General features: G+C 46.8%; 1 long non-coding RNA gene across 3 annotated transcripts; it reads right to left on the bottom strand.

Moving 5' to 3' along the window:
* Positions 1-1,414: 1,414 nt before the first annotated feature.
* On the bottom strand, positions 1,415-4,439 carry LOC141055661 (uncharacterized). 3 transcript variants are annotated; one of them, XR_012221508.1, is made up of 3 exons: positions 3,559-4,439; positions 2,472-3,487; positions 1,415-2,351 (listed from the first exon to the last, which is right to left on the bottom strand). It is a non-coding gene; the product is annotated as an uncharacterized lncRNA (long non-coding RNA). The 3 variants fall into 3 exon arrangements; XR_012221509.1 differs by having other exon boundaries at positions 2,472-3,661; positions 3,733-4,439; XR_012221507.1 differs by having other exon boundaries at positions 2,472-4,055; positions 4,127-4,439.
* Between the last annotated feature and the right edge of the window lie 22,984 nt (positions 4,440-27,423).

Raw genomic sequence — 27,423 nt, 5'->3', positions numbered from 1 at the left:
TTTACTTTTTTCCCTTTTTTTACAAGTTTCCTGGCAACTGGAGAATCATTCACCTCCCTCCATTACCAGTTCCGGCTTGGGATTTCAACGATATCTGGAATTGTACAACAGACCTGCCGGGCATTGTGGGATTGTCTACAGGAGGAATACATCCCACAGCCAACACAGGATAGGTGGTTGGAGATTGCCGACAACTTTGAACAAATCTGCCAGTTTCCAAATTGCGTTGGTGCTGTAGATGGGAAGCATATCAGGATTGTGAAACCCATTGGATCTTGATCAGAATGTTACAACTACAAGAAATTCTTCTCCATTGTACTTATGGCCATTGCAGATGCCAACTGCAAATTTATTGCCGTGGACATTGGTACGTATGGTCGTTCAAACGATTCTCAGGTCTTCAAGATGTCCGCAATGGGCCGTCGTTTATATGGAGACAATTTTGACTTACCACCTCCAAGACCACTCCCTGGAACAACAGGCCCACCAATGCCATTTGTGTGCATTGGTGACGACGCATTTCAGCTGTCCAAACACCTACTCAAGCCATATGGTAGTCGTGGATTGACACACCACAAAAAAATATATAACTATCGATTGACCAGAGCGCGAAGAGTGGTGGAGTGCGCTTTTGACTGCCAAATAGAGAGTCCTGTTAATGGCCATAAAAATGAAAACTGACTGTGGTTGAGGTGGTGAAGGCATGTGTCATCCTGCACAACTTTGTACTTTCAAAGGAACCTGTTTCCATAGAACAAAATCTGTCTGAAACCACCTTGTGGGATTATCAGCAGCCAACTGTTCAGAGTACTGGGTCAGTGGCAAGAATGAGGGACACATTTGCAGATTATTTTCTGACACCAGAGGGACAACTTGACTGGCAAGATGGCATGGTATAATTTTTTTTTTATACCAATTGTGGGTAATAACAGTGTTGTGTTTTAACCTTTACACCAACGGTTTACTGTGAAATGTTACCAATTTTTTTTTTTTTACCTTTTACACAGTGGTGTACTTTTAAATGTTACCAAGTGTTGTGTTTTGTACCTTTTACACCACCGGTGTACTTTTAAATGTTACCAAGTGTTGTGTTTTGTTTTTTTTATCTCACCACCAGTGTACTTTTAAATGTTACCAAGTGTTGTGTTTTTTTTTACCTCACCACCAGTGTACTTTTAAATGTTACCAAGTGTTGTGTTTTTCCTTTTTACACCACCGGTGTACTTTCAACCTTTAACAAGAAATAAATAAAAAAAAAGAAACTACACAATAAAGTTCTTTTGAAAAACAAAAATTTTTATTTGTCAAATTTTTTTCAACATTTTATATTTGAAAATAATTTTTTTTGTAGAAATTTTTTTTTTTGAAAATACAAAAAAATATTTTTATTACAAACACATTTTTCTAAATGCTGGTATAGTTGGGTGGAGATAGTATCGGAGGGGTTAACAGGGTTGACCACATCGATGGGGGGTGGAGGACTGGGAAGGGAGTTGGTGAGGATCAGAGGTGGAAGAGGGGGTTGAAAACATGAGGTTGGGACGGGAGTGGATGGACAGACGAGGTTTGTGGGAACATTGAAGGTGTGTGTGGGGGTGGGTATGGTGAGGGCATTGGGGTATAATGCAATGGGGAAGGAAGGTACTGGGAAGAATGGAATGGGGAACTAGAGAAAGGAGAGGGAGTGGTAGGAGGAGGGATGGTTGTATGATGGATGGTGGTGGAAGGATGGACGGTGGAAGGATAGACAGGGGAAGGATGGACAGAGGGAGGATGGACAGAGGGAGGATGGGATGCTTCGGAGAGTACCTCCACTAGAGCATTGACAGGCTTGCATCACACTCATCTGCAGGTGAGTACTTAAACCTTCCATTTGCCGGACAACGGATTGAAAAAAAATATGTCTCGGTGTCTGGTTTGAGTCTGAATTCATCCGTTCCATGTATCTTCTGAGTTCCATGATACTCTGATTGATCATGGTCAACCCAGAAGATAACCGTTCTCCATAAGTGTGGAAACCATGCTGGACGGATGTGTTCAGACTCAAACAGTCAGACAAGGTCATCCTTTCCTGACCTCTCAGACGCTGCCTGCCAGAACCAAAAGTTGGTCGAGATGTTGCGGCAGTGTCAGAGGGGTGGGGTAAAGGGCACTGTAAGTCGTCACCAGCAGCTTCATGTGATGAAGTCTGCCCTGCTGCTCCAGTGCTGGTGGAGGGGATAGAGGGACGAGACAAGAGGGAAGGTAGAGAGGGGTCGGATACCTCGATGTGGTCACCGGGGGCGGTCTCACAAGGGATCCCTCCAGAGGGAGGCAACTCAGATGCAGGCTCCCGAGTGCTGCAGACGGTGCTAAATAAAGAGAAAAAAAAATAAATTTAGATATTGATATTTAATTTAACTTTTCTGAAAAAATAAATTGGTTAAACATGTAAACATTTGTACTACAGAAATGTTGTGCGGAATATTTACCTTCTGGTCACCATCGTCGACCGGAGGAACGACAGGGCTCTGTAAATTTTGTACTGGATGCTCCTGTGTCCTCCCGATCCACTCGGGGCCTGCATCTCCTTGTTGAAGTCCCTCTTGAAGCGATCCCTGAGCGACCGCCACCGTATGATAACCCTGTCACCTGTGAAGGAAAAAAACAAATTGGTTAGTATTCAACACTTCACATGCTGTAATAGAAGTTACTGAAATTGGAATACTTACGCGCAAGATCCCAGGCCCTCGCATCGAGCTCCTCCCAGTTCTCTAGAACCTCCGAACACACCTCATCCCAGAGCCGTCGGGTGGTTGGTTGGTCGGCATGTAAACGGTCTCCCATGTTCCACAGCGGCTCCTGTGGTTCCACTGCATGGATGAGGTCATCTGCATCTATAATGAGACCCTCCTCAAATGGTCTCTGGGAAGCACGCTGTGAAACCTGTGAAGAAAAAAAAAAAAAAATTATTACATTCAATTCAAACACACGAGGTTCAATTATCCAAATAAGGGTTACTTACCGTTCGCCGACCACCAGAGGCATCACCTCGACGACACTGGGATGTCCTGGGAGTCGCTCTTGTGCGGGCACCAGATTGTGAAGACTGTAAAAAAAAAAAAAAAATTGGGTTGGATGGATGCGTAGTTATTGTGTGTGCTGTGATGAATGTTTGCGTTGGGTGTAGCATTATGTATGTAAGTATGTACGGGCTAAACTTGCACTCTGTGCGCCCCCTCCTTGCGTCTCTCAACCCTGCATGTCTCCTCCTGGAAGCTCCTCAGCTTCAGCTTCCTGTGAAAACATAATCCATGCATATGGGGTTAAAAAAAAAAATTTATTCAAAATAACCAAAATCAAGATTTCAAAAAAAAAAAATTACGTCAGTTCGCTGATGCTGTGAGAGGGAGCTCCCAGAAGAAGACATATTAAAACTGCTGCGGCCTCGCTTTTGGGTTTGCTGCAGCCTTCCTGGCTGGATGTGCTGCGGCTTTCCTTGCTGGATCTGCAAGTATAAAGACACTTGTTAAGCTACTATACAAAGGATAAAATAAGCTTTCAGGCCTTTATACTTACTGGGAAAACTGAAGTGTTTTCCTAGTCGGGTGTGCTGCGGTATTCCTGTCTGGATGTGCTGCGGCCTTCCTGGTTGGATGTGCTGCGGCTTTCCTCGCTGGATCTGCAAGTATAAAGACACTTGTTAAGCTACTATACAAAGGATAAAATAAGCTTTCAGGCCTTTATACTTACTGGGAAAACTGAAGTGTTTTCCTAGTCGGGTGTGCTGCGGTATTCCTGGCTGGATGTGCTGCGGCTTCCTGGCTGGATGTGCTGCGGCCTTCCTGGTTGGATGTGCTGCGGCTTTCCTCACTGTATCTGCAAGTATAAAGACACTTGTTAAGCTACTATACAAAGGATAAATTAAGCTTTCAGGCCTTTATACTTACTGGGAAAACTGAAGTGTTTTCCTAGTCGGGTGTGCTGCGGTATTCCTGGCTGGATGTGCTGCGGCTTCCTGGCTGGATGTGCTGCGGCCTTCCTGGTTGGATGTGCTGCGGCTTTCCTCGCTGGATCTGCAAGTATAAAGACACTTGTTAAGCTACTATACAAAGGATAAAATAAGCTTTCAGGCCTTTATCCTTACTGGGAAAACTGAAGTGTTTTCCTAGTCGGGTGTGCTGTGGTATTCCTGGCTGGATGTGCTGCGGCTTCCTGGCTGGATGTGCTGTGGCCTTCCTGGCTGGATGTGCTGCAGTTAATCTATCTGCAAGTAAAAGAATTTTAATAACATTAAAAAAAAAAAAAAACTTCATTGGTCTGTATTTCCCTGAAACTCACTGAGTATACCTAAAGTGTTTGCATGTGTTTAAATTCCCTGAAACACACTCACTGAGAGTGTAACCACACTGTGCTTGCAGGTGTGTACTGAGTATACCCACACTTTGTGTTTGCATGTGTGTGAATTCCCTGAAACACTCTCACTGAGAGTGTAATCACACTGTGCTTGCAGGTGTGTACTGAGTATACCCACACTTTCTTTGCATGTGTGTGAATTCCCTGAAACGCTCTCACTGAGAGTGTAACCACACTGTAACCACACTGTGCTTGCAGGTGTGTACTGAGTATACCCACACTTTTAGTGTTTGCATGTGTGTGAATTCCCTGAAACACTCTCACTGAGAGTGTAACCACACTGTGCTTGCAGGTGTGTACTGAATATACCCACACTTTGTGTTTGCATGTGTGAATTCCCTGAAACACTCTCACTGAGAGTGTAACCACACTGTGCTTGCAGGTGTGTACTGAGTACACCCACACTTTTAGTGTTTGCATGTGTGTGAATTCCCTGAAACACTCTCACTGAGAGTGTAACCACACTGTGCTTGCAGGTGTGTACTGAGTATACCTACACTTTTATTGTTTGCATGTGTGTGAATTCCCTGAAACACTCTCACTGACAGTGTAACCACACTGTGCTTGCAGGTGTGTACTGAGTATACCCACACTTTGTGTTTGCATGTGTGTGAATTCCATGAAAATCTCTCACCGAGAGAATACCCAAGTGTTTGATTATGTAAATTCCAATGTCTCACTTGAGAGTATAACCACACTTGTATACCAATAAACCCAAAATTTATGTACCTTTTTGTACATATTAATTTCACCTGGTTTTTAAATAATACTACGGACAGTTTTTCAAAACAGTTTTTATTAAAAAAAATTTTTTAGTTTAATTTTTTTTTTTTTTACACAAGTAGGAGCTACTCTGCTCTTTATTTTAAATACCACAATAAATTAAAAATTAAAAAAACAGTGATATACAATAGAAAAATCACATACAATACAAAACACAATCACAGCACAATTGCCAATATGAAAATAAAATACAGTACACATGCAACAGAAAAAGAATTAAAATATGAAACAAAAACATACTAAAAATACACACACAGACATGCAACACTAGAGCCACGAACATACATGCAGGAAGGCAGACCACACACACACTCAGACACACACACAGGCAGACAAGCCACAAACACACACAGACATGCCCCACACAAATAGTTTAGCACAATTGCAAATATTGAAATAAAATTACAGTACTATGACAATAAAATTCAGTACACATGCAACAGAAAAACAATTAAAATATGAAAAAAAGCATAATAAAAATACACACACACACAGACATGCAACACTGGGAGGCCACGAACATGCATGCAGGAAGGCAGACCACACACACACACAAACACGCAGGCCACACACACAGACATGCCCCACACAAATAGTTTCAATACTCACACAATTGCAGGCTTTGGTGGCTTGGTAGCAGGTCTCTCCGTCCTGGCTTGGTGCTGGACAGCTGGGCAGGTGCTGGCAGGCCTCTTGCTCCAGGGGTCTTGCAGCTGGGGTATGGCAGGCTCTCTCTCTTCTCAGCTGGGGGTCTTTCTGCTAGGCAGGTGCTGGCTGGCTGGTTCTGTCTTCAGTCTGGCTGGTGCCGGATGTCTGGGCCCAATGATTAATTAGTCCACCTTTATATAGTTTTGGGACTGTCTGGAAAAGTATCTTTTTTTCTGAGCATGCTCAGTGCGATTTAGCCGATTCCGCCGGCGGATTCCGCAAAATAGCAGATCCCTGCGGATCCGCCGCCCATAGGCGCCCATTCTACGGCATGGCGGACGGCGGATATACCGTCGTCCGCCATTTTGACGGCGCCAAAAAACTTTGCAAGCTCCGTCCACCTCAGACAGAATCCGCCAGGAATCTGGCGGATCCACCGAATAGCGGACGTAACTGATGACCATCCGCCAAAATCCGCCACTAATGTATCCCAATGGGAAAAAATGGCGGATCCGCCACAAGAAAAGCGGATGCGCCATTTTCAAATTTAGGCGGATTTTGACTGATGGTAAAAAACTGAAGTGTGAAACAGGCCTTAGTTGGAGAGGTAGTATTCTGTTGCCGGGTTGAGGGTCTATTTGTTTTTCCAGATTTGGCTATGTATTTTTCCATAATGTATAAGAGACCTGATGAGCTGGTGTAAATATGTCAGTGACATCACTGTGTAGTATTCACTCACATTGAAAAAATCACAATTGCACAGCTAAAGAACATACACCGAACTATTGCTTAAGTCCAGCAGAGGGCAGTGCGCTCCAAGGATTTGATCAGTGTTTTTGCCCATGAAACAATATTTAAATCCAGCAGGGGGCAGTGTGATGTGAGGTTTAATCTGTACTTCTGATTTAAATCCAGCAGGGGGCAGCGATATCAGAATTAAGTCCACAGGTCAACCAATATATAGCCCGAAAAGGCCCTGAAAATTATATGGCCCACAGTAATATGAGCGCTGCCTGTGTGGCTCTATCCGGCTACCCTCAGGACCAAGAGCCTGCGTCTTCTGCCCGACTGGCCTGACAATGTTGGGAGACAATGGGTATCTCCTGGTAGGGGGCAGTGGAACTACTGATCCCAGGTCGGGAACTTGTGTACTTAGGACATTGTATTTTGGCCATCTATCTGGATTTGTTGTACAACCATGGATGAATGGGAAAATAAACAGTTGCATCGTTAATCTGTTTAGGTGATTATTACATCCCATAACCCCAGATCTTCACAATTATTATTTAAAAAATAACACATTAAAAAGTGACTATTTTTTAATTATAATAATAATAATAATAATAATAATAATAATAATAAATTTTATTTTTATAGCGCCGACATATTCCGCAGCACTTTACATTTCAGAGGGGATTTGTACAGACAATAGACATTACAGCATAACAATAATCACATACAGTAGATTATAACAGATACCAAGAGGAGTGAGGGCCCTGCTCGCAAGCTTACAGTCTATGAGGAAAGAGGTAGACACGAAAGGTGGGTGGTAACAGTTGCCCTGATTGTATGGACCAGCCATAATGTTAAGTGTGTAACAGTACAGACACAGAGGGCTAATGGATGCATAAAGCATGTGGGAACATGATGCTGGGAACCTGGTTATGGTAAAATTTTTGGCTCTGCCACCCAGGGATAGGTTAGGTTAATGTGTTGAGGCGATAGGCCAGTCTGAATAAATGCGTTTTCAGGACACGCTTAAAATTGTGGGGACTGGGGACTAATCGTATTGACCTGGGAAGTGCATTCCAAAGAATTGGCGCGGCACGTGTAAAGTCTTGGAGACGGGAGTGGGAGGTTCTGACTATTGAGGATACTAACCTCAGGTCATCAGCAGAACGGAGGGCGCGGGTAGGGTGGTATACTGAAACAAGGGAGGAGATGTAGGGTGGTGCTGAGCCATGGAGGGCTTTGTGGGTGAGGGTAATAAGTTTATACTGAATTCTGGAGTGGATGGGTAGCCAGTGTAATGACTGGCACAAGGTAGAGGCATCGGTGTAACGATTGGTGAGGAATATGATCCTGGCTGCAGCATTATATAAATATATAAAATCCAAACAGCGCTCCAAACTAATATGATGGGAGATAAGAGAGGGATAATAAGAAAAAGAGGAGTTGTCCTCATGCTGGATCTGGCGGTTAATATACACCAATACTGCCGCCTACCATAGGGTCACACTGTAAGGGGATGTTATTAATTTCACCAGGGCACTGGTATCACTAGTTTAGCTGATGCAGAAGTGTGCCACTAAAACAAATAAATAAATAGATACTGTAAACACCAGTGGATAAGCCAGAATTTTCAGCACATTTTTTGTGTGCTGAAAATGCCCCCCCTCGGCTTATACACGAGTCAATTGTCCCACAAAGATGGCGGGGGAGCGGCAGAGCAGAGGGTCACAGAGGCAGTTAGCCCTGTAACATTTAAGGAAGAGCCTAGCCAACCATAGCACAGATCAGGACAACAACAGGCCAGGAAAACAGCAAAGTAGAGCTACAGTGGGCTACAGCAGTGTGGTACAGAAGCTGAAGGAAAAGGTCAGGAGAGTACAGGGATGCAGGAGACTCCATGAAGTGGCAGCTTATTGCATGGACTGATGCCCTCAGTACCGGGGCTAAACGGCTGAGGGAGTCCCCAACCGCAGTGAGTGTGAGCAAGTAGGATGCTGCATTACCGCTAAAGGCGGTAGGTCGCCACAATATACTGGAGGCCATAGAAAGTACCTCGGGAGAAGCTAAGACAGTACAGAAGGGCAAGTCGCTCGCTATGTGGCAAATGACTTCGGGTGCAGAGGATCTGATGTCTCATGAGGAGTGTCTAACCATGGCAGAGGCAAACAGGGAGAACGCTCATAGACCGACTTGGACGGTCCGACCAAGGTACGTGCTGAGTAGCCATGAGAGAAGTGCAGGGAAAGATGAAGATATATGTATCGTGCAACCTGTGATAAAAGCTGTGGAGTACAAGGATGTGCTGTATAAAGAATCTAGTAAAGTCGTCCAGTTAAAAGTCGCAATGGACTGTGCCTCAGTTTGTGTGAAATCGTCTGAAGAGAGTCCCCTGCAGCAGAAAGGAGACTCTGAAGGAGATGGACCTGGAGGTACAGGTATGCTGACAGAGTGCTGACATGTTGTAATGACCGGAGGTCCGAATAAGATCCAGTGGGTCACAAACCGAAACTGAGGAAGAAATCCCAAAAGAGTCTTTACTCAAACAGCAGATGAAGTAGAACTTAGTATATGGAAGAAACAGATTGAATATCCTTATACAGTACACTCACTCAACCGGAGCTGAAATCACTATGCCAATCCAAGGTTCCCTGAAGAGTGTATTACACAGGGATTTGAAATAAATTTATCTATCATAAAGGTCAGTTCAGGTACTCAGATAACAGTTGTAAATCGAAGATAGTGATATCAAGGGACCCCCTGGAATGGCACTCTGAGTATATCCTACACAAACCAACAATAACAATACATATAAATATAATACAAAGGTCTTAAGCGCTTCAAATAGGGATACCCGGGTATCTATGACTATGGTACCTTTAACCTGAGGTGAATCTCCTCTCAGGCATATAGATTGCATCAGCCAGTCCCAAATCTTTAGCACCAATCAGTTGCAGCAACACAAGGTTCCTCGTCTAGTCAGCCGGTGCCGAGCCCAAACGCCGGGGACTTATAGTTCTGTAGCCTCAAGATGCCGCCTCTCCTCCTTTTAGTCCTCACAAATTCTCCTAGAAGCAATACGCCTGTTTCTGTATAAAGTGTCTGTCCAATATTGCTTCTCAGCTCATCACAACAGGGACTCCACAGAGCTCCCCAGTCACACAGCAATCAGGAATGCTCAGTCTTTGTTCCACAGCAATGTCTCGGGCTCCCAAGATGAAGGGTTGCAACAGTCTCTTACAGCGTTCAATCTCTTTCCTTCTCACAAGCTGCTTCACACACACAGAGTGTCTCTCAGGGCAGTCTCTCTTCCTCTTCTGATAGCTTCCCTTACAGCTCTAGACAGTTGACACTAGGCCCCACCCCCCAGATTCCCGGGCACTGGCAGCACCTGCTCTTAGCTGCAGCAGGCAAACACCACAGGGTCCTAGTGCTCTCCTGGTGTAATCACAGTTCACCCTCTTACATGCCACCCCACTAGAGGTTGGCGTCCCCAACATACCTCCCCACTCAAAGTCGTCCTGTACATATCGCTGGGGCGGTATTCCTGCCGTAGATCGGGTAGTTCTCCTGAGGCCTACTCCAACAGGTGCAGCCCCAGAGGGAGCGGAAGCCTCTTCCATGGAGTTGCCAGAGGGTGCGAATAAGGTTGCCTCCTCCTGCTGCACGGCATCCTGTGACACAGCGTCAGGACCAAGCAGCTGACCTGATGCTCTCCCCTCAGCAAGATCCACCACATTCTCAACACTCTCGTCAAACGGGAACAGATTGGTCAAAGGGAACAAGTAAGCAGGTGCGGGAGAAGGCACACCAACAAATTCAAGATCATTAAGAGTACCCATCCCTTGGGACGCATCCTCTGGCTCCATGGGAATGGGAGCTGAATCTTCAAACCAGTACCGTTGTAACATGTTATGGTGCAAATTACGTGTTGGCCCCCCTGTCCCCACCGGCTCTACTTCATACACTGGAATTTCAGGATTCACCTGTTTTATTTTTATCAGATACGGAGTCGCCTCCCATCGGTCACTCAGCTTTCCTGACAGTCGTTTTGCCCTCACCAACACTCTATCTCCCAGAGAAAACAGTTCTGTTTGCACGGGTCGCGTGTTCCTATGGGCCACCTGCTGAAGGCGATCACCCACCACCTGATGCACCACTTTCAACCGCCGCCGGTGTTCTTGATCCGGCATGTTCAAATCCTCAATGTCCTGGCCGGGTCTCCCAAACATCAACATGTGTGGTGAATAGCCAGTAGTGCTGTGTACTCTATTATTGTAGTCCCACATCAATTCAGGGAGATACTCAGGCCAGCGTGCCTGCTGTTGACCCTCTAATGTCCTCAACATTTGCAACAGGGTCCAATTAAAACGCTCACATGCCCCGTTACCCTGGGGGTGATAAGGCATTGTTCTCGACTGTTCGATACCATACAGCTGGTGCAGTTCCTTCATCAGCGTCCCCTGGAAGCATGCCCCTTGATCTGTGTGTATTCTCTGCGGACACTCGAACACTTGGAAGAAATGTCGACACACGGCCTCAGCCACCGACTTTGCTATCTGGTCACTTGTCGGTACAGCTACAGCATACTTGGCAAAGTGATCTGTCATTACCAGGTAATAGGAGTACCCCGACACAGAGTACCCTATCAAAATGTAGTCAATCATGAGTAGCTCTAATGGAGCGGAAGTCTTGATAGACGGCATGGGAGCCCGCTGCTCAGGGCTTTTGCTGAGCCCACAGACCCGACACTGCTGACACACGTCTGCAGGGGTGAACCTAGCCTCTCTGCTGCCTGAGGCTGAGTAAAACTGAGTACAATAGTGGACATTTTGATTTAGATAAATAGAAAAAAAAGGTGTCCAAACACAAGGATGTCAGCGCCATCACACGCACATACAAGAACAACACAGAAGTATCCAGAACAAGGGTCATTAATTATTATTATTATTATTATTATTTATTTATATAGCACCATTGATTCCATGGTGCTGTACATGAGAAGGGGTTACATACAAATTACAGATATCACTTACAGTAAACAAACTAACAATGACAGACTGATACAGAGTGGAGAGAGGACCCTGCCCTTTCGGGCTTACATGCTACAGGATGGTGGGGAAGGAGACAGTAGGTTGGTGGGTTGCAGCAGTTCCGTTGTTAGTCGAGGTGATATCACCGGTAGTGGTGAGAGAAAAGGAGGTAGCGGGGTCATTGCAGGCTGTAGGCTTTCTTGAAGAGGTGGGTTTTCAGGTTCCGTCTGAAGGATCTAAATGTGGTTGATAGTCGGACTTGTTGGGGCAAAGAATTCCAGAGAATAGGGGCTATTCGGGAGAAGTCTTGGAGGCGGTTGGGGAGCGAATAAGTGTGGAGGAGAGAAGGAGGTCTTGGGAGGACCGGAGATTACGTGAGGGAAGGTATCGGGAGATTAGCTCAGAGACATATGGGTGAGACAGGTTATAGATGGCCTTGTAGGTCAGAATTAGTAATTTGAACTGGATACGCTGAGGGAATGGGAGCCAGTGAAGAGATTTGCAGAGGGGAGAAGCAGAGGAGTAGCGAGGAGAGAGATGAATTAGTCGGGCGGCAGAGTTAAGGATGGACTGGAGAGGTGCGAGGGTGTTAGCAGGGAGACCACAGAAAAGGATGTTGCAGTAGTCAAGGTGGGAGATGATGAGGGCATGCACAAGCATTTTAGTAGATTGAGGGTTGAGGAAAGGACAGATGCTGGAAATATTTTTGAGCTGGAGGCGACAGGAGGTAGAAAGAGCTTGGATGTGCGGTTTGAAGGACAGGGCAGAGTCAAAGGTTACTCCGAGGCAGCGGACTTCTGGTACTGGGGAAAGTGGGATGTCATTAATTGTTATAGCTAGGTCGGGTAAAGAAGATCTGTGAGATGGAGGAAAGATGATGAGTTCAGATTTGTCTACATTGAGTTTGAGGAAGCGAGAGGAGAAGAAGGAGGATATGGCTGATAGACACTCTGGGATTCTGGACAGCAGAGAGGTGACGTCTGGGCCAGAGAGGTAGATCTGAGTGTCATCAGCATAAAGGTGGTAGTGAAATCCGTGGGACTTTATGAGTTGCCCCAGACCGAGTGTATAGATTGAGAAGAGTAGTGGTCCTAAAACAGAGCCTTGGGGGACTCCAACAGAGAGAGGGTGGGATGAGGAGGTGGGAGACGCTGAATGTGCGGTTGGAAAGGTATGAGGAGATCCAGGATAGGGCAAGGCCTTTGATGCTGAAGGAGGAGAGGATCTGTAGTAGGAGGCAGTGGTCAACTGTGTCAAATGCAGCGGACAGATCTAGAAGCAGGAGTATAGAGTATTGTCCATTTGATTTGGCTGTAAGTAGGTTGTTAGTAATTTTGGTCAGGGCTGTCTCAGTGGAGTGATGGGGGCGGAAACCAGATTGTAGATTGTCAAAGAGCGAGTTAGATGATAGGTGGGAGGAAAGTTCAGCGTGGACATGCTGTTCCAGGAGTTTGGAAGCGAATGGGAGCAACGATATTGGGCGATAGCTGGACATAGCGGTTGGGTCGAGGGTTGGCTTTTTAAGGATAGGCGTGATTGTGGCATGCTTGAAAGCAGAAGGGAAGGTACCGGACGTTAGTGATAGGTTGAAGAGGTGGGTTAGGGATGGGATAAGTGTGGAGATGGCAATGGTAGGCCTGGCACAGGGCCGGACAGGGACAAAAAAGCAGCCCTGCCACACAAATCCCACCAGCCCACAAACTATAACACTCCTCACCCCGATCAGTGAATTTTTGCTATACTTTGTCATCCCCTCATCACTCTCTATAAGGAGTTATTTGAAGAGCTACATGTGAATGGCACCACAGTGCGTATGATTGACCACAGCTCCATTTACATGGTGCTCTTCAAAGTTACGTTTCCTAGGATCATGGGGGGTCCCAGCGGTCAGATCCACAACAAACAGATAGTCATCCCCTCTCTCCACATAATGCTCCATACAGTATTATTGGCCCCATATATTACTGCATACAGTATTATGGGCCCCACATAATGCTCCATACAGTATAATGGGCACCATATATTACTTCATACAGTATAACGGGCCCCAAATATTATTTCATACAGCATAATGGGCACCATATATTACTTCATACAGTATAATGGGCCCCATATATTACTTCATACAGCATAATGGGCACCATATATTACTTCATACAGCATAATGGGCACCATATATTACTTCATACAGTATAATGGGCACCATATATTACTTCATACAGTATAAAGCGTCCCATATATTACTTCATACAGCATAATGGGCACCATATATTACTTCATACAGCATAATGGGCACCATATATTACTTCATACAGTATAATGGGCACCATATATTACTTCATACAGTATAATGGGCACCATATATTACTTCATACAGTATAATGCGTCCCATATATTACTTCATACAGCATAATGAGCACCATATATTACTTCATACAGTGTAATGGGCCCCATATAATTCTTCTTCCCAAACCCCGGTGCTCTGGTCTCCTCAGTGTATTCTGATCCTCCGCACTGCTTGGCACAATTACGTATATAATTGTCCACTTGGACTGATAGTAATAGTGATTTGTTTGTACCCTGTTGTCTGGGGCTGGCCCACTTTATGGGGGTGATCAGGGCATATGATTATACACCAGTAAAAAGTATGAGAGGCTCAATGTGACCAGTGTCACCTAGTTTCCTACCCCTCTTATTCTACTGGTACTGTGGGCACACTGACTGGTACTGAGGGAAAGAAAGAACAGAGAGAAGAAAGAAAGAAAGAAAGAAAGAAAGAAAGAAAAGAAACAGAGAGAGAAAGAAAGAACAGAGAGAGAGAGAAAGGAAAAAAAAGATTAGAGAGATAAAGAAACAGAGAAAAAGAAAGATTCTATAAAGATACTATAGCAGCCCGGCTCCCACTGTACAGCACAAACACACTCAGGGATCACCACACAATGCCAAGGGCGAAAGTATAACTGACAAGGATGGGAGCTTCCTGAGGCTATAAGAAGCCTCTCCCAGAACCAGGGAGAGGCCACAATCATAGCCCCAGGTGTGCAGGTAAGCCTGCACTGGGATCACAACCTTTAACCCCAGAAATGCCAGTCATCAGCACTGGTTCCAGACATTAACCCCACGTGTGAGAGTCAAACCCGCACTGAGATCATGACAGTACCCCCCTCTCAACGGGGGGCCTCTGGACCCCCAGGCTTGCCTGGGTACTTAGCATGGAAAGCCCGCACCAGGCGATCAGCATGTATCAACCGGGCTGGTACCCAGGACCTGTCTTCCGGTCCATACCCCTTCCAATGAACCAGGTACTGTACCGACCACCGTACCAACCTGGAATCTACAATATGACCAACCTCGTATTCCACCTGCCCCTCGACCAAAACAGGAGGAGCAGCGAACTCGGAGTCTCCTGCTTCAAAAGGTTTCAGTAGAGATTTGTGGAAGATGTTAGGGATCTTGAAAGAGAGTGGAAGGCACAGCCTATACGCCACTGGATTGATTTTTTCCACAATCTTGTATGGGCCAATGAATTTGGGCCCCAACTTGGCTGAAGGAACCTTTAACTTAATGTTTCGCGTGGAGAGCCAAACCTTGTCTCCAACCTGAAACATGGGCCCTGGTGTTTGTTTCCTGTCCGCGAAAAATTTATACCTGCCCTGAGACCTAGATATACTCCGCTGGACTTCTGCCCACGTATTCTGTAATCGCTGAACAGAGCCCTCATCCCCGGGACACCCCGAGTCCAGACGAGAAAACTCACCAAAATGAGGACTGAACCCATAATTGATCAAAAAGGAGTCATACCCGTGGATTGACTCACCCGACTATTGAAGGCAAATTCAGCCAACGGCAGTGCATCGCACCAGTCATTCTGTCTAGCAGAGGTTAGACACCTGAGGATCTCTTCCAGGGACTGGTTAGTGCCCTCCGTCTGACCATTGCTCTCAGGATGGTATGCAGAGGAAAAGGACAGAGACATCCCGAATTTTTTGCAGAAAGCATGCCAAAACTTAGCCACAAAGTGCACACCACGATCAGACACCACATTCAGGGGTACCCCATGCAACCGGATCACATGCTGCACAAACTACCTGAGCAATATCTCAGCTGACGGTGGTGCGGTCAGGGGTTCAAAATGAGCCTGCTTAGAAAACCTGTCCACCACTACCCATACCACTGTATTACCCTTAGATGGAGGGAGATTGGTAACAAAATCCATGGATAAGTGAGTCCATGGTCTTTCAGGCACTGCCAAGGGCATCAGCTCCCCTGCCGGCCGGCTATGAGAGCTTTTAGAATAAGCGCAGACCCCACAGCCAGCAATGAATTTTTTTATGTCTGAACCAAGGGTAGGCCACCAAAAGATCCTAGCCACCGCCAGATGCGAGGCTGAAATACCAGGGTGAGCACTCAGCTTGGATTCATGGAACTCCTGCAAGAGTTTCAGGTGAAGTTGCTCTGGGACAAACAACTTCTCCGGCTTGGCCGCCGGGGCCCGCAACTGGGCCCCCTGAATCTCCCGTTCCAATTCAGACGAGACCTCTGCTATCACAATCCCAGGATCAAGAATGGAGGACGGTGGCTCAGGGGGCGATACCGGCTGAAAACTGCGCGATAAGGCGTCAGCCTTGACATTCTTAGACCCTGGACGAAATGTAATCATAAACTGAAAACAGGAAAAAAAAAGTGACCAACGGGCCTGTCTGGGCGTTAGTCTTTTAGCAGACTCAATGTATGACAAATTTTTGTGATCCGTGATCACCGTAACCGGGTGACTGGCCCCCTCCAAAAAGTGCCTCCATTCTTCAAACGCCAATTTGACCGCAAGAAGCTCTCTATTGCCTACGTCGTAATTTCTTTCCACAGCAGAGAACTTCTTGGAAAAGAAAGCACATGGCCTGAGGTTGGTTAGAGTGGCAGGCCCTTGGGACAACACCGCCCCCACCCCCACCTCAGAGGCGTCCACTTCCACGACGAATGGTTTGGACGGATCTAGCTGTACTAACACAGGAGCAGACATAAAGCTTCTTTTCAGGGTCGCAAAGGCCTCTTTTGCGAGCAAGGACCAGCTTCTTACATCCGCACCTTTACAAGTAAGATCTGTGAGTGGTTTGACCACCTGTGAAAACCCCCGAATAAATTTGCGGTAATAATTGGTGAACCCCAAGAAGCACTGAAGACCCTTAAGGTCTCGGGGTTGCACCCAATCCGCAATGGCTTGCACGTTCTTGGGGTTCATGCGAAAACCCTCACAGGACACAATGAATCCCAAAAAAGACAATTCTTGAACAAAAAACACACATTTCTCCAATTTGGCATACAGATGATTTTCCCTCAGTCTTTGGAGAACGGTTCGTACATGATTCAGATGAGATTGACTGTCAGGAGAGTATATCAGAATATCGTCTAAGTAAATAACAACAAAATGACCAATGAGATCCGGGAATACCACGTTGATGAAATTCTGAAATATGGCTGGGGCATTGGTAAGACCAAACGGCATGACTAAATTTTCAAACAGTCCCTCGGTCGTGAGGAATGCGGTTTTCCATTCATCCCCCTCCCGGACCCTAATCAAATTATAAGCCTCCCGAAGATCCAGTTTGGAGAACCATTTTGCCCCTGAAAGTTGGTTACACAAATCGAGAATCAGCGGAAGGGGGTACGTATTACGTACAGTAATCTTGTTGAGCTCACGAAAATCAAGGCAGGGACATAAACCACCATCTTTTTTCTTTACAAAAAAACTCTGCCGCCACAGGTGAGACTGAGGGACATATGTGTCCTTTGCGAAGACTCTCAGCAATGTAATCTTTCATGGCCAGCCGCTCAGGGCCAGATAAATTAAACAGACGGGCTTTAGGCAATTTAGCCCCCGGGACTAAGGGTACCGTTACACTTAGTGATGCACCAGCGATCCCGACAACTATATGGATCGCTGGTGCATCGCTAAGTGGTCGCTAGTGAGCTGCCACACAGGCAGATCTCACCAGCGACATAGCAGTGGTCGGGGGTCGTTACTTACCTGTCAGACGAGGCAATCCTGACGTCCTCCCGCCCGCGTCCACGCGTCGCTCGTCGGCGCCACAGGAATCCCAGCAGGAAGCGCCCGATGAGAAATGATCCAGAACCTTCTCGCGCGACCAGCGATGAGCAGCGGGGGAGCCGGTCGGAGGTAAGTATCACATGTGGCGATATCGCTAGCAATATCGCTGCTACGTCATAAAATCGGTGACTTTACAGCGATATTGCTAGCGATATCGCTATGTGTAACGGGGGCTTAACTCGATAGCGCAGTCAAAGGGTCTATGTGGCGGCAACGTCTCGGCCTCGCTTTCAGAGAACACATCTTCGAATTCTTTCAGGTACTCCGGAATACGTTCCAGCTTGACAGATGACACAGATACAGATTTAACAGGTTCAACCAATAGTGCAGACTTATAACATAACATCGAATCATTAAACCCCCACTGAACAATCTCCCCCGTTTTCCAGTTAATGACTGGGTTATGGCGTTGTAACCAGGGCATGCCTAACACCAATCCTGCTGGTAGATTGTCCAGAACCAAACAACTTAATTTTTCCACATGGGTAGCGCCCAATTTGAGCGAAAACAAGTCAGACATAAAGAGAATTCCCTCTTTAGTGAGGGGGAGGAGTCAATGGCCACCACTTTGATCGGAACCTTAATTCTAACTGTCCCTATCTTACAGCATGTGACCAATTGGGGTCAATGAGATTGATGGATGATCCGCAGTCCACGAAAGCTGTAGAGGGAAAACAACAATCGTCCACTAACAGTTCCACATGAAGCAACACCTTAGAAAACGAGGAAAAGAGTACATGAGGGTCTGAGTAGTCTCCCCGCTGACTAATCAGACATAGTCATTTCCCGTCGACCGGGTTGAGAATGGACAATCAGGACACTCCCTTTTCCAATGTCCCGTTTTACCACAGTAAAAGCATAACTGCTTTTCTCTCCGGCGTTGTCTCTCCTTTTCCTTCAGGGAGAGAGCCCCTACGTCCATGGGCACAGAAACAGTCTCTTTTCCACTAGGGAACAATGGAGTCTCCTCCTGCATCACCCCCCTGGCCCGCAGACTGCGGTCCATCCGGACGGCCTGGGTCATGGCGTCCTCGAGTGAGTTAGGTGGGGGATGTAATGCCAAGGCATCCTGTAACCGCTCGGACAAGCGTCTGCGAAAGAGTCCTCGGAGTGCGGCGTCGACCCAAGAGAACTCTGCGGCCCAGCGGCGGAATTCTGTACAAAACCACTCAGCCGAGTGTTTCCCCTGACAGACACTCATCACCATGTCCTCGGCCAATCACACTCGGTCCGGCTCATCATATATGTGACCGAGGGCCTCAAAAAACGCATTCACAGACACTCTCTCAGGGGCAGTGGGAGGAAGGGAGAAAGCCCAAGCTTGTGGGGACCCTCTTAACAGAGACATAATGACCTCAACCTTCTGACTTTTGTCCCCAGAGGAACGTGGCCTTAAACTAAAGAAGAGTTTGCACCCCTCCATTAAGGCCCTGAACTCCTTTTTGTTCCCAGAAAAGAAGTCAGGCAGTTTAACAGGTGGTTCTGGGGACACCAAAACAACATCACTCGCCCCAGCTCCCAGAGACCCAGCAGCTAAAGCCCCCCGCACTGTCTCAGAAACCTGCTGCTGATAACGAGCCAGAGCTTGCTGCTCCAGAGATAAATCCTGAAACATCTGACTCAGATATTTCATTTGCTCAGCAAGAGATTGTATGGGATCCATATTTCTCAGCAGAGAAAGAAAAGAAAAAAAAAACCCCAAAAACTTAACGGTCAGTTATAATGTCGGGATCCTGTCAGCGCCAGCGTGCAGCCTCCGCTGAGCAGGGACTCACCCACACTGTAGGGGGCCCGGGGTCAGGTACAGCCGGAAAGTACAGATACACAGGACCTGTGGACGCTGAAGTTTAGCAAGCAGTCATAGGACCTACGGTCATGTGACTGCAAGGTGGCGGGGCTTAGCGTCCTGCTTTCAGAGATGGCAGGACACTATACAGAAATACTCAGAGTCAGGCAAAACGGAGGTCATACACAAAGATATCAGTAAAGTACCAGGGATGAGACAGAACGGATAGTCAGGGCCAAGCAGAAGTCAAAACCAAACAGACATAGAAGGTACCAAGCAGAATCCAAAGCAATATCCAGAGAACAGACCGAGTCGTACACAGAAAATCAAGCAACCAGAACACAGCACAAACACACTCAGGGGTCACCACACAATGCCAAGGGCAAAAGTATAACTGACAGGGATGGGAGCGTCCTGAAGCTATAAGAAGCCTCTCCCAGAACCAGGGAGAGGCCACAATCATAGCCCCAGGTGTGCAGGTAAGCCTGCACTGGGATCACAACCTTTAACCCCAGAAATGCCAGTCATCAGCACTGGTTCCAGTCATTAACCCCACGTGTGCGAGTCAAACACGCACTGAGATCTTGACAATCTCAAAATTTTTTACTTTTCAGAGTCCGTCAAATCATTCTTCTGACCCATTTTGCCTAAGGAAAGGAAGTTGCCTAATAATTAAGCACACCTTATATAGGGTGTTGAAGTCATTAGACCACACCCCTCCTCATTACAGAGATGCAAATCACCTGATTTACATAATTGGCAGTTGGCTTTCAAGCCTATACAGCTTGCAGTAGGACAACATGTATAAAAAGGATGATGTCATCAAAATACTCATTTGCCTAATAATTCTGCACACAGTGTACATGCCACTAACCCCACCAACGACCCAACCTCATAGTAGCAACGAACGCACACTTACCCCTCCCCCTTTAATCACATCCCACACTGCGTCATTGCCATATAGAACGTCTTCCCCTTCACTGCGCAATATTCTCCCTGATCCGTCCCATAGCCAGGTCCTGAACCCCAATCCCCGATTACTAGAACCTACCACCCCCAACACATTCCATAGCCACTGTGGTCGTGGGCTTACACGCCAAAGATCCTCACCTTCCTTCTCTGAGGATTCCAAACTCCATTCTCGCTGTCCTCCTGGATGCTGCTGTTTTCGTTACAGGCATAGGCGCAGTACTTACAGGAATCACTGCAGGTCACGGTCCTCCAGATGGCGATCTCCGTCAACATCAGGATGGTCCGACACATCTGAGAATCACGACAGGCGGTCATGCGCATCCAACAGAAGACGGAGCACACGTTCTCTGTCACGGGCTACCAGACTGAGGGAAGCCTCTACACCACCCAGGGCATCTGGCCAGAACGACATCCTCGAAGGAGCAGGAGTTCCGCCATCAGAGGTTGTCACTTGGCCTCAGGCGCACGACAGTCATTGGCTGTCACTTGCCCCATCTTTGGCTGCCGGCTGTGGAGACACATCACTTTCTCCCAGTACAACCAGCCAACACCGACCCAGCACATTTACCTTTGCCGGAGATCCTCCATCATCCAGAGCCACCCGTGCCCAGGACACTCTGCCTGCGGCTGACAGCGGTGAGTTTAATACAATAAATGAACATAACACTGCGCACACCACTGAAGACAACGATCTAGCATCTGCCATCAGGGCGCTAGTTCACCGCTTAGATCACCCTACTGGGTCATCTGTCACCAGAACAACACCTCAATCAGCTAGCCTTTACAAGGATGCGTTTTTCTGTGGAATCAGTCCGCTAGGTGCACACATAGACCTAGAGACAAAGCAGAAAATCTGGAACAATGAATACGTAGATATATGGTCACTTCTATCATCAGACCAGCAGTCCGTAGATAAGGAAAGGAGCACTGGCGAATGGTCAAGAGGAAAAATAGCACATACAATGAACTGGCTACAGGCCTTCGCTGTCCTCAGCTGCATTATGGGTCAAAAACATCCTGAACGCTGCTCAGAGTTATATATCTATCAGGATTTAATATACAAATCTTATAAGTCTCATAGTGGTGTCGCTTGGAGGCGTTATGATGAGGAGTTCCGCAGGCGGCTAGCCCTGCAACCAGATCTAGGATGGGGAGTAAAAGCCACAGATATCTGGCTCTGACTAATGCTTTCACAAAAAAATCGACCCTTTTCAGCATCGGCCACTAGTTGTTTAACAGCCGCAGCCCAGAACTCAGTGGTCGTACGGAGACCAGGGGCCTGCATGTTATATAATGAGGGAAACTCGCTTCCACGCATCATGTAAATATAGACACGACTGCTCAGTTTGTGGAGGTGGACACCCTGCATCCAGGTGTACCTGCCTTTCAAACGGAGCGGCTACAAGGCAAAACCCCGGTGAGCGTAGCCGCAATGGACCCCTGGCTAAGCCTTCATCCTAATAAAAATGCTGCTCAGCGGTTATACGACGGTTTTAAAAACGTTTTTTTTATTCCCTTCAAACTCAAACACCAAGATCGGCAAATAATCTGCGCACGAATTCCCTGAGATTTTGCATCAAAAAATCCAAAAAGCAGTAGAACTAGGCAGGATGGCGGGCCCATTTACATCACTGCCTTTCAAAAATTTCTGAGTCTCGCCTTTAGGTATTGTCCGACATAGAGTCAGCTTTTCACCTTTTTCCAGTACACCCCGAATGCTTTCATTTGTTAGGCTGTAAGGTGGACCAGCTGTTTTATTTCGACATGTGCTTATCAATGGGCTGCTCTATCTCATGCCACTATTTCGAAATCTTCAGTACCTTTCTAGACTGGGTAGTGCGGCACGAAACAGGCAGCAATTCAACAATTCACTACCTCGATGATTTTTTGTTCGTCGGGCACAGGGACTCTAAACTCTGTTTCTTCCTCCTCCAAAAATTTAAATTTATAGTTTGGCTCCTCGGAGTACCACTTTCACCTGAAAAACAATCGGTCCATGCAATGTGCTCCCTTTCCTCGGCATTGAAATAGATACCAATGAAATGGTTTTTCGTTTACCGGCGGATAAATTTCAAAAAACTCGGCAAACAGTTGAAATTTTCCTCAAAGCTAAAAAAGTCACCCTTCAGCACATGCAGTCTCTGCTAGGTTTGCTCAATTTTGCTTGTTGCGTTATGCCAGTGGGCAGAGCTTTCTCACGCCGTTTATCGTGGTCAACAAAAGGCATTACCCAGCCGGGACATAGAATTAGACTCAACCGCTCCTTGAAAGTAGATTTGCTAGTCTGGAAGTCCTTCTTAGATTCCTACAATGGACATACAGTACATGCGTCATGGCGCAGGAAACGCCGAGCAAGGACTTAGGACTATGGGTTGGTGGAGATTTCAATAACGGCTTTGTCGCAATCTACAAAGACCAATGGTGCAAAAGCAGCTGGCCAGACGTGGGGCCGCAACCCAGCACTGTTAGAAATTTTTTCGATAGTAACAGCCGTTGAGCTTTGGGGTGCCCAATTAGAAAAAGCTAACATCAGATTTGTAACCAAACACCAAGGAACCGCAAAAAGTTTGAACAACATGTCTTCTTCCTCCCCGCCTGCTGCACCGCTTAGCGTTGTTATGCCTTAGGCTAGTTTCACACTTGCTTTTTTTTGCAGCGCGTTTTTCCCGCAAAAAAACGCATTGAAAAAACGCATACATAAGCATACAACTGCTGCGTTTTTTTCAAGCATTTTTATGAGCATGCATGAAAAAAACGCAGCGTTTTTATGCGTTTGTATGCGTTTTTAGCGCGTTTTTACCGCGTTTGCGTTTTTTTCCAACATTTTTAGGTGGCCCCTCACACTACCCAAACCATGACTTTACTAACCCTAACCCTGACCCTAACCCTAACCCTGACCCTAACCCTAACCCTGACCCTAACCCTTAACCAAATCATACTTAACCCTAACCCAAACCCTAAACCCTAACTAACCCTAACCCTAACCCTAACCCTGACCCTAACCCTAACCCTGACCCTAACCCTGACCCTAACCCTAACCCTAACCCTGACCCTAACCCTAACCCTGACCCTAACCCTTAACAAAACCATACTTAACCCTAACCCTGACCCTAACCCTAACCCTGACCCTAACCCTGACCCTAACCCTGACCCTAACCCTAACCCTAACCCTAACCCTAACCCTTAACAAAACCATACTTAACCCTAATCCTGACCCTAACCCTGACCCTAATCCTTAACAAAACCATACTTAACCCTAACCCTGACCCTAACCCTAACCCTGACCCTAACCCTAACCCTAACCCTAACCCTGACCCTAACCCTAATCCTGACCCTAACCCTGACCCTAATCCTTAACAAAACCATACTTAACCCTAACCCTGACCCTAACCCTAACCCTAACCCTGACCCTAACCCTAACCCTAACCCTGACCCTAACCCTAACCCTGACCCTAACCCTTAACAAAACCATACTTAACCCTAATCCTGACCCTAACCCTGACCCTAACCCTTAACCAAACCATACTAAACCCTAACCCTGACCCAAAACCCAACCCTAACCCTGACCCTGACCCTAACCCTAACCCTAAACCCCCTTAACTAACCCTAACTCTAACTCAAACCCCTAAATTCCATGGTTAAAAAAAAAAAACGCATATGCAAAAAAACGCTTACATGAGCATGCCAGTGCGCACATATGCGCATCCATAGGCTATAATGGCCATTTTTAGCGCAAAACGTGCGCATATGTGCGCATGCGCTTTTTTGCAGGGCCAAAAAATGCAACATGATGCGTCTGGAAAATCCAATCGCACACCCCAAAAAAACGCAGCGCATGAAAATCGCATACATGCGCTTACAAGCGCGCAGGTATGCGCACCCATGTTAAAGATAGGGGAAAAAACGCATGCGCAGGTTAGCGTTTTTTTCCAGCGCTAAAAAACGCAAATGTGAAACCAGCCTTAGACACATCTGGTGCCACGCCAGAGTTATGTCTATTGTAGAGGATGTGATTGTTAACTCTCTGTTGTCTTCCGATTGGCAGGCCTTCCAATTGTTCCTCCCCAATGCTCAGCCACTGGGCCTACAGTGTCCTCCCTCCCTCTGTGACACTGTGGCCAATCACTAATGCCCTTGATTCAAGCTTCAGTGACACTGGCTACCTGGCAGGTCTATGGTAAGGCATGGGAAAAATGGTGCTTGTTAATCAAAGGAAGACCAGTAGATACATGTAATTGGGCTAGATGCGACGTGTTAGTAGAACTTTTGAATCGGCTTAGGCGTAGAAGTGCGTCGGGTACTTTAGCGCAACGACACTTATCAGGAATAGCCTTTTTCTTTCAGCTGTTAGGATGGGATGATGTAACTAAATATTTTTTATCAGGCAAGCCATTAAAGGCTGGAAAAGGCTCCAACCTAGTCAGGAATGTCGTCGCCCTGTGTCTTTAAGTCTGTTGTGCGATATTATCGTAATCTCTGCGACAGTGTGCAAGTCACAATACAAGTCGACCCTAATATCTACAGCGTTCACAATCGCATTCTTCGGGGCGCTTTGCATTAGCGAACTAGTACCGTGGTCAAAGACAGCATCAGTAGGCGGTTTAATCAACGAGGACCTCGTTATATGTAGTGACGCTTTGCGCACTAGGGTGCGGAAATCCAAATGTGACCCCACTGGTCGAGGGTCGTGGGTTCTGGCCAAGGCTTTAGACGGCCCCATATGCCCGGTTAAGACAGTCAGACGCTATACGGTCATAAGACACAAAAGTAGATTCTTTCTCTCACACACAGACAGGTCCCCGCTTACTAAATATCAATTTCACGCAATTTTTAAACAATGTCTAGAAGCTGTCAGCATAAACCCAAAAGAATACGGTGCACATTCCTTCAGAATAGGGGAGGCCACCGAAGCAGCTAGGGCCGGTGTTATCGGAAGTTGAAGTACAGAGATTGGGCCGTGGGAAATCCGCATATTTTGCAAGATATATAAAGCCAGATTTGCTCTAACACATCTCGTTTCTTACAGGCGCCCATAAGCCCACAGTTTGGGTACTAGGGCATTCTTATGTTTATTGGGCGTATAAAAGTGCCAGCCTGCGCCCAGGTGGAAAAAATGTTGGTTTCCCTGAACTGGAGGTCATCTGGAGAGGCATCAGAGGGCTGCGGTGGCAGCAAATATTCCCCGAAATGGCCAACATCTCAAAGATGACCAAAGGTATTGTTATTGCATGCCGGCGGAAATGACAGCCAGGAAAAAGGTGCCGAGCTCTACACATTGATGTCAACGGATATACAGCGTTTTGCCTGCTTAGTCCCCGATATGGTGGTGGTGTGGTCGGACATAATACCACGAGCAGTCTGGCATGGAGCCAGCCAAAGATCCTAAAGCCATTGAAAAATCAAGGAGAAAGTTAAACACAAAAATGGCAAAATTCGTCCGAGAAAACTATGGCATCGCTGTTAGCCACCACGACCTACAAAAAGACAATTAAAATTTACTGAGACCAGACGGCGGTCATCTCACAGATATTGGGCTCGATTTATTTTTAACCAACTTACAGGAAAATAATCTTTATTTTTATATAGCGCTAACATATTCTGCAGCGCTTTACAATTTGCACACATTAACATTATCATCACTGTCCCCATGGGGCTCACAATCTAAATTCCCTATCAGTATGTCTTTGGAATGTGGGAGGAAACCATAGTACTCGGAGGAAACCCACGCAAACACGGGGAGAACATACAAACTCCTTGCAGATGTTGTCCCTGGGGGGATTCAAACCCAGGACCCCAGCGCTGCAAGGCTGCAGTGCTAACCACTGAGCCACCGTGCTGCCCAGATGGCATTGAACAGGCCTTAATGTTGTTGTGTGGGGGTCGGAGTCCTGTGTAGGTTATACACATGATCAACCATGGCGGTAGTATGGGGGGACAAAGGTTCGCAACCTCTCATCTGCTTACTTGCCCACCGTTAGTGACGGGGGCTTTCGGCTCCGAGTTCGTTGCAAATTTGTATTTGCCCCTCTCGGCTTAGAATTTAATAAACTGTGACCGACCTGTTCAACCCATCCAGGCCTTTTGTTGTTTCGTTATTATGGGATTGGTGGGAGGCGCGGAGGCACCGTTTACGTCATACGGGTCTCTGCAGTCTGGTAGGCACGGCACCGTATAGGGAACGTGCTTCTGACTGCAGAGCCCCCATATATATGTTAAGCTAGAAATGAACTTTGGGCAATGCTTCCCCCCCTCCCACTACTTCTCAAGTGATGCCATATACTAGGACGCCCACTGACCAACGGGGAGAAAGGGGAAGGGGCGTCCGGTCACACCCTCAGGGGTTAAATTCTTGTGCTAGGGCCGGAGTCTTCCTCTTCCTCCCCTGGCTGACCATTCGAAGTTTTGTCCCACCCTCCCTCCCTTATAAATTCGCAAATGTGCTGTGTGGCTATTGTATATAATGCTTATTAAAAAAAAAAAAATGTGCATGGTTTTTGTTGTATCCAATGTCACAGCGGTAGTATGGGGGGGGGGGGCAAAGGTTTGTAACCTCTCATCTGCTTGCTTGCCCACCGTCAGTGACGGGGGCTTTCGGCTCTGAGTCCGTTGCAAATTTGTATTTGCCTCTCTCGGCTTAGAATTTAATAAACTGTGACCGACCTGTTCAACCCATCCAGGCCTTTTGTTGTTTCGTTATTATGGGATTGGTGGGAGGTGCCGTTTACGTCATACGGGTCTCTGCAGTCTCTTTTAACAGTGTGGATGCTTTAATGACGGTCTATCCATAAATCTCTCATACTGAGAGTAAGGGTACCGTTACACCTAGCGATGCACCAGCGATCCCGACAACGATATGGATCTCTGGTGCATCGCTAAGTGGTCGCTAGTGAGCTGCCACACAGGCAGATCTCACCGGCGACTTAGCAGGGGTCGGGGGTCACTACTTACCTGTCAGACGCGGCGATCCTGACGTC

This window comes from Dendrobates tinctorius, unplaced genomic scaffold, assembly GCF_039654945.1.
Source record: "Dendrobates tinctorius isolate UK_male_01 unplaced genomic scaffold, ASM3965494v1 ptg000189l, whole genome shotgun sequence".
NCBI classification, from domain to species: domain Eukaryota; kingdom Metazoa; phylum Chordata; class Amphibia; order Anura; family Dendrobatidae; genus Dendrobates; species Dendrobates tinctorius.
This window is presented reverse-complemented; position numbering and strand designations above follow the sequence as displayed.